At 36.7% G+C, this 18,431-nt stretch overlaps 1 protein-coding gene across 8 annotated transcripts in view; it reads left to right on the top strand.

Annotated features, from left to right (window-relative positions):
- Positions 1–18,431, top strand: part of CNTN4 (contactin 4) — a 914,517-nt gene that overhangs the window by 400,106 nt on the left and 495,980 nt on the right. Inside the window, exon 1 of one of the 8 annotated variants that reach the window (XM_058726186.1) lies at positions 3,638–3,820. The exons of the other annotated variants lie outside the window; for them this stretch is intronic. The gene's annotated coding sequence lies outside the window, so the exon portion shown is untranslated. Of the gene's footprint in view, positions 1–3,637; positions 3,821–18,431 lie in introns of those variants that run through there. 8 annotated transcript variants of the gene reach the window in all.

Below are 18,431 nucleotides of genomic sequence, written 5' to 3'. Positions count from 1 at the left end.
ATTGAGGCATATTACATTTTTAATGTAGCTTGTAGGTCAATTTGATGTCATTGTGACATAATATTCAAAATGGGCTGTTTTTCTTCCCTAGGCTGTTTTAATTTTGTCACCCTGGTCTATTTGGGTCATTGTTACAGGAATCTGATTACTTCTTGGAAAACAAATTAGGCCATAGACTTTCTCGTGTGAATCTCTACTTTTGTCTCGCTTCTCGATTATTTTATTATTGGCTCCATTGCTTTTGATTGGAAAAGAAAGTCCAGTCAAGCTGCTAAGATTATCATTCCAGTGGGTGCCCTGGGCAGTGATTTCTGAACCATTCATTCCTTTGAAATTTTGTTCTCAGCTGGAGAAATGTCACAGTTGTCTTAGCTTTTGACTCTGACTTTTAGCGAGAGAAGCAAGGAATAGGAAATAACACTTTCTAGAAGAAACAATGAGCAGTTGTATGCACATCAGGCGACTTACTGCTGAAGAGTTCAAAACATTAAAACATATTGATTAAGTTTCAACCTGTTGGGAAATTATTGCCATAACTTTCATTTTTCCCCTAGATTTGCTGAGGCTCAGAGCTGTATTTAACTTGCTGAATCTTGTATTTATGGCCAGAAAGAGACCTCAAGAGCCCCATTCCCCAGGTTCTTATTAGCCTTGACAAGAGTGTGTTAAAATTGCAGACTCCTCAGAGTCCCAAAGAGATGCCTTTTCTTGCAATTTCTATGCAAAGTCTAAAACAATCTCTGTGTATATTTTGGCTTCTGAAATAGATTCTGAGGTAATATATCAGATTATATTGTCTTTGTGAAGACACTTTCTTCTGTTTGTAGTTGCTAATCATTTTTCTATTTCCCTTCCTCTTTGCTATATTTATTTTGACATTAATGTTGGCTTTGACCTTAAAGGAAAAAAAAACTATCAGACATTTCCCAGATTTAGGTTTTTATTATAAACCACTTCATATTTTAAATGATATGTCTCAGGGGAGAAATGTATGAAGAATTGATGGAAGTTAGAAATTTTTAGTTAGTAATTATCACCTACCATTAAAAACAAGTGCAAATCACATGATGTCAAAGTCAATCTATCACATATCATAATCAAAGATGAATCAAAGTAATTACTAGCCAAACAGGGATTGCGTAGAACTTAAAACCAATTTGACTATACCACTGAATAAACACTTTAGTATTTTAATTTGCTCCTATTTTCATTTACTTCAGCAATATGCTTGCTAATATGACTGAGATGCACAATTGGTATTTAACCTGTTTTTGTCAGCACCTCACATGATCTGCATGAAGTGTATGTGCTAAAGTCTCAGTAATAATGAGCAAGATGAAAACAACAGACGTGAAATTTATGCCATTTTACATCTTATACCAAATTGCAACAATACCCAACAAAGTGAAGAAACAGGTTATCTTAGAGAAATTGGATCGAAAATACTTATAAAAACATGTTTTTTAAATTTAATTTTAGTTTTTAATATGAAATTTATTGTCAAATTTGTTTCCATACATCACCCAGTGCTCATCCCAACAGGTGCCCTCCTCAATGCCCATCACCCACTTTCCCCTCCCTCCCACCCCCCATCAACCCTCAGTTTATTCTCAGTAAAATACTTATAAAAACATGTTTAACCAACACAAAATTGCTCAAAAGTTAACTAAAATTTGTAAAAGGTTTCATTATACTGATTCATCATCTTCCACTTTGTTTTATTGCTAATGACTATTGATCATAAATCTACTTGAGGCCTTATATCTGGTTTGGAATAACTGAGTCGGTAAAGGATATGAAAAGGTCTGGCAGGATGCATTTTACATGAGATCCTGCGTCCTTTTAGTGAGCTACTTTTCTGATTACTGAGTGAAGGATCATAAAAGTGCCCATTTTCCTTTTATTCCCCAAGGCCAGTACCAAAACCCTAAGATAACTTGAGTTGTTTTGACTGTGATGATACACATTTTTCCACAAAAGATAAGGTAACTGATAATGTGAGAAGCCCTACCTTTCTTTACCTTTGAATAGTAGGAGCATAAGAAAGATGGAATAATCCAGTTAAATATGAAAAGACTCTTTCCCCAAGAACTCTAGCTATTGGCTCATGAAGACAAACATTTACCTGGACTTTTGGCTCTTTGTCCAGTTTTATTTTCAGGTAGACATCATTAATGTAGAATTAGATAAAATTATTTTCTAACTCATCAGTCTTTTTTTTTTCTTTCACACGTTTATAATTTACCCACACCTCATGATCACGATGCCTCCAGTTCTCTAAAATAGCTGCTTATTAGCCAATTGATCATGAGACCCTCAAAGGTAACAGAGCCCCCCATTTGGGATATTTTTTTAAGTATACTTTTATTTTCATTCCTCTGGTTCTGTTAGAAGCGTAAGCTAATGGAGGTCTACTTTCTAGCTCTTAGAACATATAGAACGTCATATCTGTGAGAGCCCTCAGAAGTCTGGACCAAGGCCCTGTTATACACATAAGAACACTAGGGCTCAGAAAGGAAAAATGTCATACTGTAGAACACCTGATTTTTATAGCAAGGTGAGGATTAGAACTTGAGATTTCTGATTCCCTAAATTCCCCTTGTCCCTTTATCACATGGACTTACTAACTACTAGCTGCTATGTGGGTATAGAACTTTAAATTACTGCATGGGTGCCTTGATCACTGCCTTTCAATGAGTGACACATGAGAGGAGTCTCCTTTCTCTCACATGGAGTGTTTTACATCCCTGACTCAGATTTGCTTAACTAAAGTCAAGCTTAAATAAACAAATGTCTTCAGGGGCTAGTGGGTAACATATATGAGCAAAAGTGGGGTGGCACCATTTGGTAAAACGTTCTGTTTAAAAATGTTCTCATTCAAATACTAAAATCTCTGTTTTGCCAAACCAAGCCTGTCCACAGGCTACAACTTTGCAGCTCTTGTCTGCATCACCACATGGATAGGTAGTGAAGAACATTTTTTCAGTTATGTAAGCACAATCAACATTACAGTTACTTTTAACATACTTGGTGTCCCAAATACCGTGCCAAACCCTCTGCTTTGAATGCACTGGACTTCCAGTACTCAAGGAGAAGCATATCTTTGGGGATATAAAATGCCCCCACAGAAACCAGCTTTCCTCCAACTAGTCTCTCCAATGTCTAGACCTGCAAAAAATATACAAATGTATGTCTCATAAAATCCACAGGGGAAATGAGACTGCAGCCTGTAACCTTCCTGAGAGCAGCAAAAAACCCTAACAGACAAGCCAAATCACAGGGCAAATCCACCATATGTACTGAACAACCAGTGTAATTATGTTCCGTAGTTGAGGAATTACATAAATTGCCCATTGGGAAGGAAACCATAATCTCTACCCCTCCCTTGAAATCTATAAACAGCTGTGTGAGTGTCTCTGTTTTTGAAAGGTTGAACACATTTGATCGGGGAACCAACTTGATTTCCTAATCAGGTTCAATATGAGCAGAGCCAGTTAGAGATGTGTGTGATTCTCCCAGTGTGCGTCTTTGATTCATGCGCTAATTATGTCGATCCTTTGGGGAACACAGCCACGAAGCTGGGTCCTCCTTGATTAATGCTGGCTGAGAGCCATGCAGCACGCAGCAGAGAGCAGTTCAGCATCTCTAGTCCCAGCTGAGAATATGGTCCCATTATCTCCCAGCTGCCTAAGCAATCCATAAGGGCCTGTTCTGCGTGGATGATCAGTGTAGTGGAAGCAGGGACTTGCTGAGAGCTGAAATCTCTGTTTGATTTGCTGTAACATGTAAAGCGAAACTGGGACATTTTACTTTACAGTCTGTAAGTACCAGGTTTTCTTCCCCCCTCTTTCTCCCTAAAGCTCCATGGGAATGTGACTTTGCAAGCTGCATTTGATTTGGTGTTGCTTCGCTCTTTGTTGAAACAAGCTGGTGAGACAGAGTGTCATCTGTTTAGAGCTTGCTGTTTCTGTCAGATCTCTTTTATAATTGATTCATACAGGAAAATAAGAGACCTTTCAGAATGCTTTTATAGAAGTTAAAAATTATTGGTTTTGTTTTTAATTTGGAAGCATGGGCACATTGTCTTTTGTGCTCAGGATGGTTAGAGCATATGTTTATCTTCTGTATCTCTGGCCATTGCAAGAAAAATGTAAGTAAAAGTAATGTGTATGTAAAGAGATCATCTTACGTGCACTTCTGTATCGAAGAAGCATGTGTCAGTATTTGCAGAATTTGTTTAAGAGTTTATTTTGTGGCTCTCTGCTGCCACTAAGAAAGGCAGAAACAGGAAAGTTTCTCTTGTTTTTCAGTTGCATGCTGTTTAGAAACTTTGCCAGGGGTGAGGGGGGGTGGGAGTAAGTATTAGGAATATTTGCAAATATAAACTCTACATCTCCTTTTTAATGCTTAAAGTCTGTGTTTCAAAATAAGAGTCTATTTCTTAGCTCTATTTTGTGTTTGAATGTGCCACTTTTTGTGAAGTAATGTTAATTAAAAAAAAGCCAAAAAAATATCATTTCAAATCTCAGTTCATTTATATTTCATGTGTCTCCCAATGCAGTCTATCAAATTAATACTTGTTATCCATGCAAGATGAATTGATCATAAAAAATGATATTAGAAATTAATATTGTTGATAATGTTTGCATGGTGTCTCTCAAATGATCAATGGCTTAGTGAAATTAAAGATGTTATCACTATGGAAAGGGATATGTGGTTATTTTTTTTTCCAGGTTTCCCTAACCTAAATATAAATCACACTTTTCTTCCTGGATTGAACATAGAACAATTGAGCTGTTGTAAGAATAGAATTTGAATATAAGAGGCTTGAACAGTTTGAACCAATAGCCAGAGCTGAGGTGGACCAAAATGAACTTGAAATCATTCATAGTTGAAAAGGGGAATCAGAGTGCCCTCAATGAGCTTGAGACCATTGAACTAGAGGATCCCATAATTTCCAGAGTGAAAATACAATTTTCATGAATAGACAGTAGGTCCCAAAGCAGAGGAAAACCACAGGCTGTGAAGTATAAAAGTGTCTCACTGGTGGGGACAGAGTATGCTCTCATTAGACTTGGTTGATAGGAACAATGCAAGAGAGAGAAGACGCAAAATAGATGGTTGTCTATGTGAGGTCAGACATTTTCAGGGCTTGAGGTTTGGAGGGAAAAAGTAACAAGCTAATAGAGAACGCTTAACATCTGGCCAGATGGAGCAAAAGCAGAATGGCTGTGTTACCTCTGGGTAGCGAACAATCCCAGGGCTGTCCTTGCAGAGAAGTCTGTTTCTGGAAAAAAGCAAGTGTGTTTAAGGATGTTCAAACACTGAAATCTGAAATGAAGGCAAGTAATTTTGATGGTCATGTTTCCCCTAAACAAAAGAATGGCTTCATGTCTTCTTCCAAAACCAAGCTGACGTTTAAGTGATGGTTCCTGAGGAAGCTTCAGCTATATTTGGAAAAAAAAAATTTTGGTGTTTTCTAACTAGTACAAGTATATGATCTTGCAGAGATGTTAACTTGTTTAAAATGACAAGAGACGGTAGTCTTGAATTCTATTTTTTTTTAGATAGTAGGAATTTTCCCCTTTTTACAGGAGTATTTTACTGAAGTAGTTTAAGTTTGATTTTTTATTTTCCATTCAGATATTTAGAAATTTCATCTCCTATGATAAACATTTTTATGGCTGGTCACCACAAAGCTGTAAGAGGTATTTGCAAGATTTATAGTGTGCTCCTCTTACTTTAGAAACGTTTTGATTATTTTCTAAAAATTAGGACACTCTCTCCCCAGTTGTGCTTAATCTGTAGAAAAGGGATTGCTCCAGGGGTAGTTTAGGGTCTGGTCACTTGACAGATGGGGAAGCCAGATGGATGTCACATATACCTTGTAAGAGGTGATTTTAAAGCCATGGTGATTTATTTGGTCTTCAAAATGAATGTAAAGTGTTATAAAAGATAATAAAAGAAAAAAAGTCTTATGTCTCTGTATGTGTTTGCATGTGTGCAAATCTACTCATCACCCTGGTAGGTGGTTTCTATGCTCTTCTGACTACGGTAAACCCCTCAGCATCGAGAAGGTGCTGATGTTGAACAAAGTGGAAAGAATCCTGACAAGGGACACATCAGTAGAGAGTAAAGCCCTTAGCAGGGTGTGCTTTGGGCCCTTGGCAAATGTTTTGTCTGTGCCCAGAGGTGCAGGGCTAAGCGCAAAGAGAACTTCACAACATCCTCAGCACACTTGTAATCATGTCCTGTTTGCACACAAACTGCACTCCAGCCTTCCTTGACAGGGTGGATCAGCAAATGTGAGGTGCGGAAGAGACCTCTGTAAACTCCCTCTACAATAACTTCAAAGTGAATATGATGGAACAAAAACTGAATTTAATAATCCTGAAAATTTTGACTGATTTTAAATGTTAACAAGCCTTGACTACTATGCATTGTCAAAGTATCCACTCAATGGATTATCAGTAATAACAGTTGAAGCTTGAGTTAAGCTTTTTCAAATTGCTGTGCAAGCTCTAATAAGCCACTTTACCTCTCTGTGCCTCAGTATTCCCCCTGTAAGATGAGGTTTGATTTATTATTTATTTAATGTTTTATTTATTTTTGAGAGAGAGAGAAAGAGAGAGTGAGAGAAAGGCAGAATACGAGCAGGGGAGGGGCACAGAGAGAGGGAGAAAAGAATCCAAAGCAGGCTCTAGGCTCTGAACTGTTAGCACAGAGCCCGACACAGGGCTCAAACTCGTGAACCTGAGATCCGGACCTGAGCTGAAGTCAGTCACTCAACCATCTGAACCACCCAGGCACCCCAAATGAGGTCTGATTTTTAAGATGACTTTCGGGGTTACGAAAGTCTATGATCTCATGACACTTCATTCTAATCTCTCCCTCACTCCTGGAAAGCCCTTCAAATTGCCCAGGGACTGAGTGAAATGTGATATAATTGTCATCTGAAGCAAAATGTTACTGGGATTCTTTCCTTTCTTCCTTTCCTTTCCCTCTTCTCCTGTCCTTATTCCCTTCCTTTCTTCCTTCCTTTTTTCTTCTTTCACTCTATCCGTACTCCCTCCCTTTCCACTCTGTCCTAGTTCCCCTCTCCCTGTTTTTTTATTAGCGAGTTGTTCTAAAATGAAACAGAAACAAAGCTGGGAATGTCTGTTCTTGTGACTAATCTGTTTGTTTGCCATCTACTCTTATGATAGATCATCGAGGTATAAGGTGTATAATGGTGTCCTGCTCTGCTGTGTATTAACAATTACTTACTCGTAGGCATGTGTATACAGACAGGACCTGAAAGTTATGGATGTGTATATTTGGGTGTATAGATTGCCCATATTAACTTTTAAAGTAAGAGAATAATTTATCTTATATTCCAAATTGAAGTTGATAAAACAGGATTTATCCAAATGTGTTAAGCTAACAACATTTAATTTAGAAATAAAACAAAATTTTCACAATTGAATGTACACTTTCATGTAGCAGGATACTAAAGAGCTTGATTTAAAAAAAAAGAAGAAGAAAAAATTTGAACTGAAGGATTTAATTTTTCCCCAAGAAATGACAGTCTTGTTTAACAACATGGAAAAGAAAAGCCATAAATGATTTCATTAATAAATAGAGTTGACCCTTGAACAACCCAAGTGTTAGGGGCTCTGACCTCCTCCTGCACAGTCAAAAATCCACATATAACTTTTGACTCCCCCAAAACTTAACTAATTGTCTGCTGTTGACCAGAAGCCTTATTGATACATCAATATTTCATTAATACATATTTTATTTTACAGGTATTATATACTGTATTCTTACAATAAAGTAAGCTAGAGAAAATAATAGCTGTTAAGAAAATCATAAGGAAGAGAAAATACATTTACAGTACTATACTGTATTTATAAAAAAATAATAATAAAAACACATATAAGGGGACCCATGCAGTTCAAACCCATGTTGTTTAAGGAACAACCGTATATAACTGAGAAACATAATCAAGTGAGCAACTTTGTGGAATTTAAGTCAGGTAAAAAAAAAATTCGTGCAAAATTTTCTTGATGATACTTTTTTCTGTAAACTCAGACTGTTTATTGCTGGTAAGACTCTCAGTTAAAAACAACAATCTGTGAAGTTACTAAACTTGCCACTAATGATCCTGGGGCTTCTTGATGTGCTCAAACCAAATTGTGAATAAATTTCCTTTGTGGATCGTTACTACAAATATGAGAAGTACTACAAATATCAATTCAGAAATTAATTTAGCTTCAAGGATGGCAGTATTTTTGGTTTTTTTTTTTTCACTATTTCACTGTGAAATGAACTAAAAATACACATTAGATGGATAGCTGAGTGGCACAAAATAATTGCAGACTAATATTCTTCTTAACAGTGGACAATATTTATATATATTTTTAACAACTAGTGTACTTGAAGATGCATGGTAAGTGCCCATTTAATGACAGTAATAGCTTGGATTGGCTCCACTTCTTATTCCAGAAAAGAGTAGTGTTATGACAGCTTTTAAATGTAACTTGGAATGTTACTTTTTCTCTCAAATTTTACCATTAGGAAATCCTGGTATATGTGGCTTTCTATTCTCGCGTTTGAATATTAATGTCGCTCCTTATTGAACTTGTAGACTGTGTTTGATGTGATCCATGCAGAGTATAAAATTAATTTTCCAAATCTCTTAATATTGGGTAGATATCCTGGCTTTTGAGGCAGCAGGCCTTGTGGTAAGTAGAATCAGTAATGTGAAACAATTCCTCTGTTTTATAGTCGTGCATCCTTCCATGACCAAAATGATTTGTACTTATGGGCTATTTCTATGCAAAAAATTTAAGGGTGACAGATATGTTTGATAATTTGTGGCTTTCAAACACTTGAATATAAAGTTACCAGGTGGCTCCAGGGGCACTGCTTTTGGTTCTTAAACCAGAGCTTCTGATGACTTGAGATGTTCAATTAATTCAGTATCACTTAGTTAATAGCTCCAGTGGTTTATCAGACTGTTTTATTGTGTAGTTAAAAAGGTAGAGTTATAAATCGGATTTAGACATGGCTCTGGGTTTTGTACATGGTTTCACATGTCTTCACCTATCTTCCAGAGTAGGAATAAGAGTCCTTCTGCATATTAGCGTGAAATTTCTCTGTTGTTTCAAGGAAGGAACAGGATGATTTAATACAGAGAGGAGCTATTCAGAAAAAAACTTCAAAGGAATAAAGTATTTCTATGGTTAGATATAAAATGCACAGCTACAGATTCTGAGGATATGACAGAATTTAGAGATGCTGCCTGTGCCAGGCAGTTGGCAAAGGGGACTAAAGGAGACAGATTTAAGTCTTGCCAGAAGGAAACCCTATATCAAGGGATAGGAATTTGAGTTCTCTGGAAAAAAAAAATGTAAATAGGGAAATAGAGGAATGAGCGTATTATAGTTGAAAGAGACCTGGCTTTTCTATAAAGGAAAATGCTACAAGTGAGTGAAACCTACCAAGTTTAAGGAAACTGGGTCTAATTTCAAGATAGTTGGCATAAGTATTGTTACGTTACTGTGCAGATGTTTAAGAAATTTAAATCAATGAAGAGATAGAGGGAAGAAGGAATGCTCTTAGCTTTTAATGTACCAGCACAGCAAGATTTAAAAATATAATGATCTTAAATGAAGTGGGTATTATGATACCAGAGGACTGTCTTAGTTTAATGAAGATTTTTGGAGGACTATATATGGATATTCTGTTTAGTATGGTAGATGTTGGCACACAAGTGTATACAAATTGTGTAGCTGTTGGTATACTTGCTAGTGAATTTCCTTGATCCTTCTCCCAATGTCTGTGTTTATGATCTCCCCCTCCCAAAATGCACTTACATACCATTTATTTGTGTTACCCCAAACATCTCAGGACATGCAGTAGATGCCTGAATCCCAGAAGGTTGGTTTTGTTAAATCCGTTTGGTGGCTCAGGAGATAAATGTAAATGTAGGGTGTACTACTCCACAGTAATGAATGACTTCTTGAAATTATTCGACTTCACTTTTCTTCAACCGAGTATCATATTGAAAGTAAAATGTTTAGGTTTCCCCAACATTCAGGTAAATACCTTTATCTACTGGACATGACCCTCTAAGTGAGTCATGTCACTTATTTCCCATGGTCATTTGCAAGAACTTTACTTCCAAGCTGCTTAGAATTCAGTGCATTCGTGCACCTTTCAGACTGGGAGAGTTGCTCACACATAGGCATCATGTTTGATGCCAGAGGGGGAAACAACCACTATCTCCCAGAAAAGAACAAATTATGTGTTCAAACATGGTCTCTCGCGTCTTTATGATGTGTGTGTTAAGTGTGAATCTGATAATTTAAGGTGTGTGTCTCTTCCTCCTATCCAGCTGTCTGGCTGTGTGCTCAAATTTAGTAGCAAATTTAGACTGATGCTTTTCTTCCCTTGAGTTCACCCTCTACCTCTCCCTGCAGGAATCCACAAGGGTATTCAGTTGATTGCTGTTGTTAACCTCTATTGTAGTATTATATTTCTTGCTGTAAGTACCTTTTGCAGCATGTGAGTAAATTTAAGAGATGTGAAACTTTAAAAATGACTTTACTTTTAAAACATCTTACTGAAATTATTAGGAGAAAAACAGTTTTTCAGGCTAACTGGTTGTGTGTGTGTGTGTGTGTGTGTGTGTGTGTGTGTATCTAAGCTAAAATCTTTGCAAATCTTTATGTTCATCAAGAACCATGGTTGAATGATAACATTGGTTATAGTGGTGTTTTTTCCAAGTCATTTTCATATCATGTGAATAATATTCAGGATGTTTGTGTAAAGTGATGGAGTAAAATATTTCACCTGAGTAACGTTTTTGAGTTTGTACATAGCAGTTTTCAATCTCCAAGTAATCTGTCAGGTAGAGACAGGAACATGTTTGAAAGTCTGGTGATGGCTCTGACAATTCCTCTAAAGTAACTGTTTTAATAAACTTTAGAGTTCACTTGGGAGTTTTTCCCAAAGTGCGCAACAAATACTTCTGGTGGAATATGTGATGACTTTAAGTACAAACTATGTAACTAGTAAATAAAATACATTATTTTACAAATACAGTTGCTTAGGACAAGGCTAAGGTATTAACTTTTTTTTGATAAGCAGTTTTAGAAGTCATTCTTGAATGTAGCAGGAGTTGTCTCATGCAAGTGACAGTACTGTAGGTTATTTCCTGTGTGCTCGAGAATGGCCAGCCTAGCAAACCAAGGAGACAGGGACATGAAAGCATGGAATTCCTGGTCTGGAATTTATCTACAGATTGTCTCAACTGACTCTATTCTACTGGTCTTGGAGGCTTACTGAAGATAGAATGGCTGTCTAGTAGTATGACTAGGAATGGATCCTAGTGTTTCCAGAGCCCCATATGGTGCTCTTTCCCTGATAAGAGATTCACTCTTGAGTTATTCTTAAGATTTTATGCACATTCAACAATGTTAGAACTCTGAGAGCCAGAGAATCCAAAAGTAAAGGCCTGTAGAAGCCAGATAGAAAACATGAATGAGTAGAGTAGACCAGGTGTCAGAAGACAGGGAATCCACCGGGTCATTTCAGAATAGCACCTAAGTGTCTCTCCTAAATGCTATCATTATTTAGGATCGTGGGCCCAGTGTTGCCACATGTCACAAATTTTAAATATTACTACTTATTTTTGAAACATTTGAAGCCAAAACATATATCACACCCATATCTGTCCAGTTTACATACTTTATTATAAGCCATTTGAAAGACTACTCACTGATGGGGGAGAAAACATAGGCTTTTACAACATGAGGTGGCATGTAGTCTACCTAAAAGATGAAAAGTGCACTTGGCAATATATGTGTTTACTTGTAGGGAGGAACTGAAGGGGAGAATGGAGCAAAGCACATTGACATTTCTGGAAGGTTGTTTTAAACTCTACAAATGCTCACGAACTGTCCATTAGTAGGGGTCGGATTTAAGAACTCCTCTTTGGGGTGCCTCGGTGGCTCAGTCAATTAAGTGTCCACCTTCGGCTCAAGTCATGTCCTCACAGTCCGTGGGTTTGAGCCCCGTGTCCGGCTGTATGCTGACAGCTCAGAGCCTGGAGCCTGCTTTGGCTTGTGCTTTGCCTCTCTCTCAAAAATAAATAAACATTGGAAAAAAAAAACAAAACTCCTGTTTTACAGGTAAAAGGATGAGTAAATCACACAGAATTCAATACATAAATACATTTTGCTATACCTGAGTAATTTGGTTTAGTATACTACAATTACAGTTTTTGGTTTAATTAACTTGTAGTATTTTTATTTGAATTGGGCACTAACATTACCGCACAATTTATACCGCTTTAAAAGGAATAAGCTGGGGCGCCTGGGTGGCTCGGTCGGTTACGTGTCCGACTTCGGCTCAGGTCATGATCTCACGGTCCGTGAGTTCGAGCCCCGCGTCGGGCTCTGGGCTGATGGCTCGGAGCCTGGAGCCTGCTTCCGATTCTGTGTCCCCCTCTCTCTCTGCCCCTCCCCCGTTCATGCTCTGTCTCTCTCTGTCTCAAAAATAAATAAACGTTAAAAAAAATATTTTTTTTAAATAAAAGGAATAAGTTGATTATTTCTTTTCATTTTTTAAGGTTATTTATTTATTTTGAGAGAGAGAGCAGAGGAGGGGCAGAGAGAGCAGGAGAAAGAAAAAATCCCAGGCCCCACACCTCCAGGGCAGAGCCTGACACAGTGCTCGAACTCACGAACCGTGAGATCTTAACCTGAGTCAAAACTAAGAGTCAGATGCTTAACCGACTGAGGAACCCAGGCACCCTTTTTTTTTTTATTATTAAATTTAACTTTTCTATAGAGTCTGGCTGAGCATGTATCTAATCAGACACGAGGAAATCTGATGTTTTCATCACATTTGAGGGACAAAAAGAAGATGGTCTCATTTCTGGTTGTTTTGACTTCAAGACACAGCCTATATGCTATTTAGTTTCACAGAAAGTACTTTAGAAGTTGTATCAGTAAAGGAGCAAGGAGTACATGCTGTAATGCATAGGCATAGGCATTTTCCTAGGAGACCTGTGCAGCAAACAGCATTACCAGATTGGGTCCACCTTCACGAATGCTGGCCTATATCCATTCATTCACTTAGAAATTATATATTAAATGTCAACCATTTATCTAACCTTCTTCTAGGGTGTAGAGATACAGCAGTAAACAAAACAACCAAAAAAATTTTGCCTTTATCAAACTAAATGCATTGTAATTGGGCATATATCGGTGAAGAAGAGGGAAGGGCATGTTCTGTCGGCCACCCTGGGGTATAGAGCAGCTCTGCTATCTTTCCATCTCCATTGCTTCCTTTAGCTCCAATGGCTCTTGTCTCCAGCTAAAAGTCATGCGTTCTTTAAGTTGATCCTATATAGACCATATAAAGGAGATGAACAAAACAATTTCCCAGATATTTTTGTGGACCCAGAATTATCTTGGCCTAAAATAGCCAATTTTTTGTTTGGTTGCTTGTTTGGTCATGACTAGGTTTTTGTGATTAAACCACTGGTTTAGCACGGCAGCCCTCCCCTTCTTTTCACTTCTCTGAAAAAAATTGGACCTCTGTCTACCCAACAGGTCATTCACAGATGTTTTCCTTTCCACTTGCCTAAAAGATTGAGTTGAACGAGCTAATTTGAAACCTATTTATAAACCTGTTGATACACCTAGTTGGGGGTATAACTGTCCCTCCCTTGGATGTGTTCTCAAGTAGAGTTGAATTCTTATGTGGGGAAGCATTTTGAGCTTTTTGGAACAAGGTGTTTTATAACTGCAAAGTGCTGTTAGTATTAAAGATAATAATTTGGAAGTAAATATTAGGGCAACTAAGTGCCAAGGGGCTCTTAGTACACTCTTTCATTTCAATGTGTAAAAAGAAAATTGGTACTAAAATTATAGTGTCTGTCTGCCTTGCAATTTTTTCCCCAAAGGCTATTGACTTTTCTCTCCCTTCTAACTTCCCTTTGGGCTACACAGGAGCTTACCTGAGTTCTGAAGTAGCCAATTAGAGGTATTTACTGAGTAGATGACAGTTTTGCCTTTTTTCCCCTGATTTCTGAGGTCTGAGAACTGTGAGGTGAGTAATTGGGTGGGATGTCATTTTTTTCAGAGGCATAAAAGTGGTAGTGCTTCGTACTGCAGAGAGTTTGGTTCTGAGGTTTGGTGAAGTGGTCCTGATCCCCTTCCAGGAAGTAATGGGAGGGATGATTGTTAATGCTCAGAGCCTTCAGACTCCATGGCTTTCCGGCTTCATTCCCTCAATTAACCACAGAGCACTCAAAGGTTTACTTCACCATTAGTGGGCAGGCAAATCATCTGTTGACATAACTGGATTTGGTAAGCGTACGGTTTGCCAAAGCAGCTATTATATATATTGGCTAGTTCAAAATGCATCACCTTGCCTACCATCACAAGAGAAGCTCTTGGCCATTTCATAGTCTAGAAATAACTTTCTTTTTTTCTTAATTATTACATGTTTAATGTTTTCCTTGTTTTTAAAAGAATCCCATTATAGTTAATATACAGTGTTACAATTTATTTTCAGCTCTACAATCTAGTGATTCGATAATCCTATACATTGTGCTTATCATGATAAGTGTACTCTTAAGCCCCTTCAGCTATTTCACCCATCCCCTTACTCACCACTCCTGTGGTAACCATCAGTTTGTAACATCACCTTCTTGTGCAGAGTTCCAGCATGCCTCAGCATTAAATTGATATACTATTTTAATGTTAAAGATCTGTATTCAGTATTAACAAGGTTGTTGCATTTTCCACAGAGATGCTAACAAATGATGCAGTCTTAAATATCAATTGATTTAGAATACCTCTTAACCTGACATCAATATGAAGGCTTTAGCAAAGCTCTCACAGGAGAAATCTGATGTGTTGAAATTTTAATTAATTTAGTAATACAACATGTATTTGTTATATTACATTTCTTTTCTTGTGTTAATGTTACTTAATAGATATTGGTAATAAGAAATATATTATTTCAGTGTCCAAGAGTTCAAATAGTAAATAATGTCACTGGTGGGAAAATGCTCAACAGTGCTTCTGAAATACTAACAGATTCTGATTTAGTAGGACAGCACTGAGGCTTGTCACAAGCCTCTGTATAAATACAGAGACTGTATTTATAATTAGCTCTAAGATGATGTTCATGTTGGGGATCTGAATCACATTGGAGAAATAAGAGTAAAGACCACTTTGAATTCCTTCTTCACACATTGAATTTTATACGGAATTCTTTCTTGGATATCTTTTTTCAAAAACTTATTCTCACTGTATTGTTATTTGAAATCTGAAAAGGAAATAAACTAGATCAACAATTCTATCAGCCTGTCAAGTTAAAAGTTGGTGTCTGATTTTATATTTTCACTGCTTTATGCCTTCAGTCTTTTGTCTTCTGTCCTAAATTGATCTGGTAGATCTTTCCCTGACACCCAACTCTTGTGGTTAGTTATATAAAGACATGTGAAGTAAAAAACTTGTAATGTTGAAATTAGGATAAATGTTTTTTTCCAGAATTAGAGGAATTGAGATTTACACTAGAGATAGGACAGATAAGCTCCATATGGAACATTCTGAAGTATTATGAATGATACTATTGTTTTTTTGTTTCTCTTTTATCTTGTAGTTTATGAAAGTGAAATGTGGCTTTTCTAATATATGCATGCTCTAGTTTCCTATACAGTGTTTATTTCCCCTTGGTAGCATTGCATATTATGTTGCTGCTAGTCGTGACAACTGTTGGGGACGTGAAAGTCCTTTCTTTTTTAAACTTTTCTCCATTTGTGACATGTTGACAGCTGTCATGGGAATGGGGAAAGATAGAGCAATTTTTCAGAGTCCGTGTGACTCTGAAATGAAAGTACATTTATTGCTGTAACTTAATGAAAGTTGCTTCATTGTGACATGTGTCAGAGTCTTTGTGATGCAAGTGTGGAAGGATCTTTTCTGAAAGATTTATGCCTCAAGTCTGGATTTGAGCTGAAAGGACACGACCTTGGCTTTGAACTTACAGAAAGCCACCCCCTATAATAAAATCCAGAGTCAGTAGGAAGAGTCAGGAAGGGAACAGTGAGTAAGTAAACAACGGCACAGAGATTCTGTCTAAGAGGTGCATTTATCATGAACAGTGTATATTTCTTTAGCTTTATTTTACCCAGAATCCTTAGAAAATATGTGGATATTTAGGTTGTCATCTGGGTACTTAGAAATCAAGATGAACGCCTGCCTTCTTTAATTTTCATCAAAACAATCCTTATTTTATAAATAAATATCCATTAACATATATTTCCTCATTTTGAAAGATTTCTGTCACAGTGCCATAGTACCCACTATAAGTTTGGGACATTGTTGAAAACATTGTGAAAATTAAAAAAAAAAGAAAAATTCTCAAACATTTATTAAAGAGCTTTTTTGAATTAACACATTTTATGAATCTTTCAGTGTTTTCAGTATATTCAGAGTTGTGCATCCATTACCACAAACAATTTTAGATTATATACATCATTTTCAAAAGAAACCTGGTACCTATTAGCAGCCCCTTCTGTTTTCTCCTAAACCTTCCACCAACCATAGAAAAACACTCATCTACCTTTTATCTCTGAGGACTTACTTCTCCTGAATATTTCCTATAAATGGAATTGTTTTATATATGATCTCATAGGTGAACTTTCCCCTTTCACTTAGCATCATGTTTTCAGGGTTTATCCATGTTTATATATATTTCAAGTATGTATCAGTACTTCATTATTTTTTATTGCCAAATAATATTCCATTGTATGTATATGCCTCATTTATTTATCCATTGCTTTGATAATTGGCATTGAAGTACTTTAAACTTTTTTTTTTTTTTGGCTGTTATAAATAATGCCCATATGAACATTCATGTACAGTGTTTGTGTGGACATATACCTAGGAATGGCATTAATGGGTCTGAACTGACAATTTTTAACCAGTATATTTTTAAATTTCACCAATCCTGAAAAACAGTGGATTTTTTTTAAAAAAAGGAATTTGTAAAAAGCTGTAAAAAATGCTTCCCAGTGAATATTTGACTAATCTAAATAATCTTTCTAATTTTTTAATCTCTAGAAGATAAATATTTCCTAAATGTTTAGTCCCTCTTTCCAAACTCTAGTGGCACACCATACAAGGATTAAATATTTGAATAACAGTAAGTTAAATTGTCTATAAAAAATAAAAACAAAGAATGTATTCCCTCTACTTATTAGGAGAAGGATGCATGAAAGTTGAATAAAGAATAGTTACGAAGGGTTTTCTGGCTGGCTTAGTCGATAGAGCATGCTACTCTTGATCTTGGGGTTGCGAATTTGAGTCCCAAGTTGGGTGTAGAGATTACTAAGAAAAATAATTTTTTTTGTATTTTGTTTTCCTTTTTTTTTAATTTAATTTTTTTTATTTTTTAAAATTTACATCCAAATTAGTTAGCATATAGTGCAAAAATGATTTCAGGAGTAGATTCCTTACTCCCCCTTACTCATTTAGCCCATCCCTCCTCCCACAACCTCTCCAGTAACCCTCAGTTCGTTCTCCATATTTATGAGTCTCTTCTGTTTTGTCCCCCTCCCTGTTTTTATATTTTGTTTCCCTTCCATTATGTTCATCTGTTTTGTCTCTTAAAGTCTTAATATGAGTGAAGTCATATGATTTTTGTCTTTCTCTGACTGACTAATTTCACTTAGCATAATACCCTCCAGTTCCATCCACGTAGTTTCAAATGGCAAGATTTCATTCTTTTTGATTGCCAAGTAATACTCCATTGTGTGTGTGTGTGTGTGTGTGTGTGTGTGTGTGTGTGTGTGTCTTTATCCATTCATCCATCAATGGACATTTGGGTTCTTTCCATACTTTGGCTATTGTTGATAGTGCTGCTATAAACGTGGGGGTGCATGTGTCCCTTTGAAACAGCACACTTGTATCACATGGATAAATGCCTAGTAGTGCAATTGCTAGGTCGTAGGGTAGTTCTATTTTTAATTTTTTGAGGAACCTCCATACTGTTTTCCAGAGTGGCTGCACCAGCTTGATATCCCAAGATAAATAATTTTTTTTTAAATATCTACGGGTGCCTGGGTGGCTGAGGTGGTTAAGCACCTGACTTCAGCTCAGGTCCTGATCTCAAGGTTCATGAGTTCGAGCCCACATCAGGCTCTCTGCTATCAGCCCAGAGCCTGCTTCATCTCCTGTGTCCCCCTCTCTCTCTGCCCCTCCCTAGTTGTCTCTCTCTCTCTCTCTCTCTCTCTCTCTATATATATATATATATATATATATATGTACATATATACATATATATGTACATATATACATATGTATACATATATATATATGTATATACATATATATATATATATGAATTAATTTAGTATGCAC

The sequence above is a fragment of the Neofelis nebulosa genome, chromosome 4 (assembly GCF_028018385.1).
Source record: "Neofelis nebulosa isolate mNeoNeb1 chromosome 4, mNeoNeb1.pri, whole genome shotgun sequence".
Lineage (NCBI taxonomy): Eukaryota > Metazoa > Chordata > Mammalia > Carnivora > Felidae > Neofelis > Neofelis nebulosa.
The sequence above is the reverse complement of the archived record's forward strand: the minus strand, read 5'-3'. Positions and strand labels throughout refer to the sequence as shown.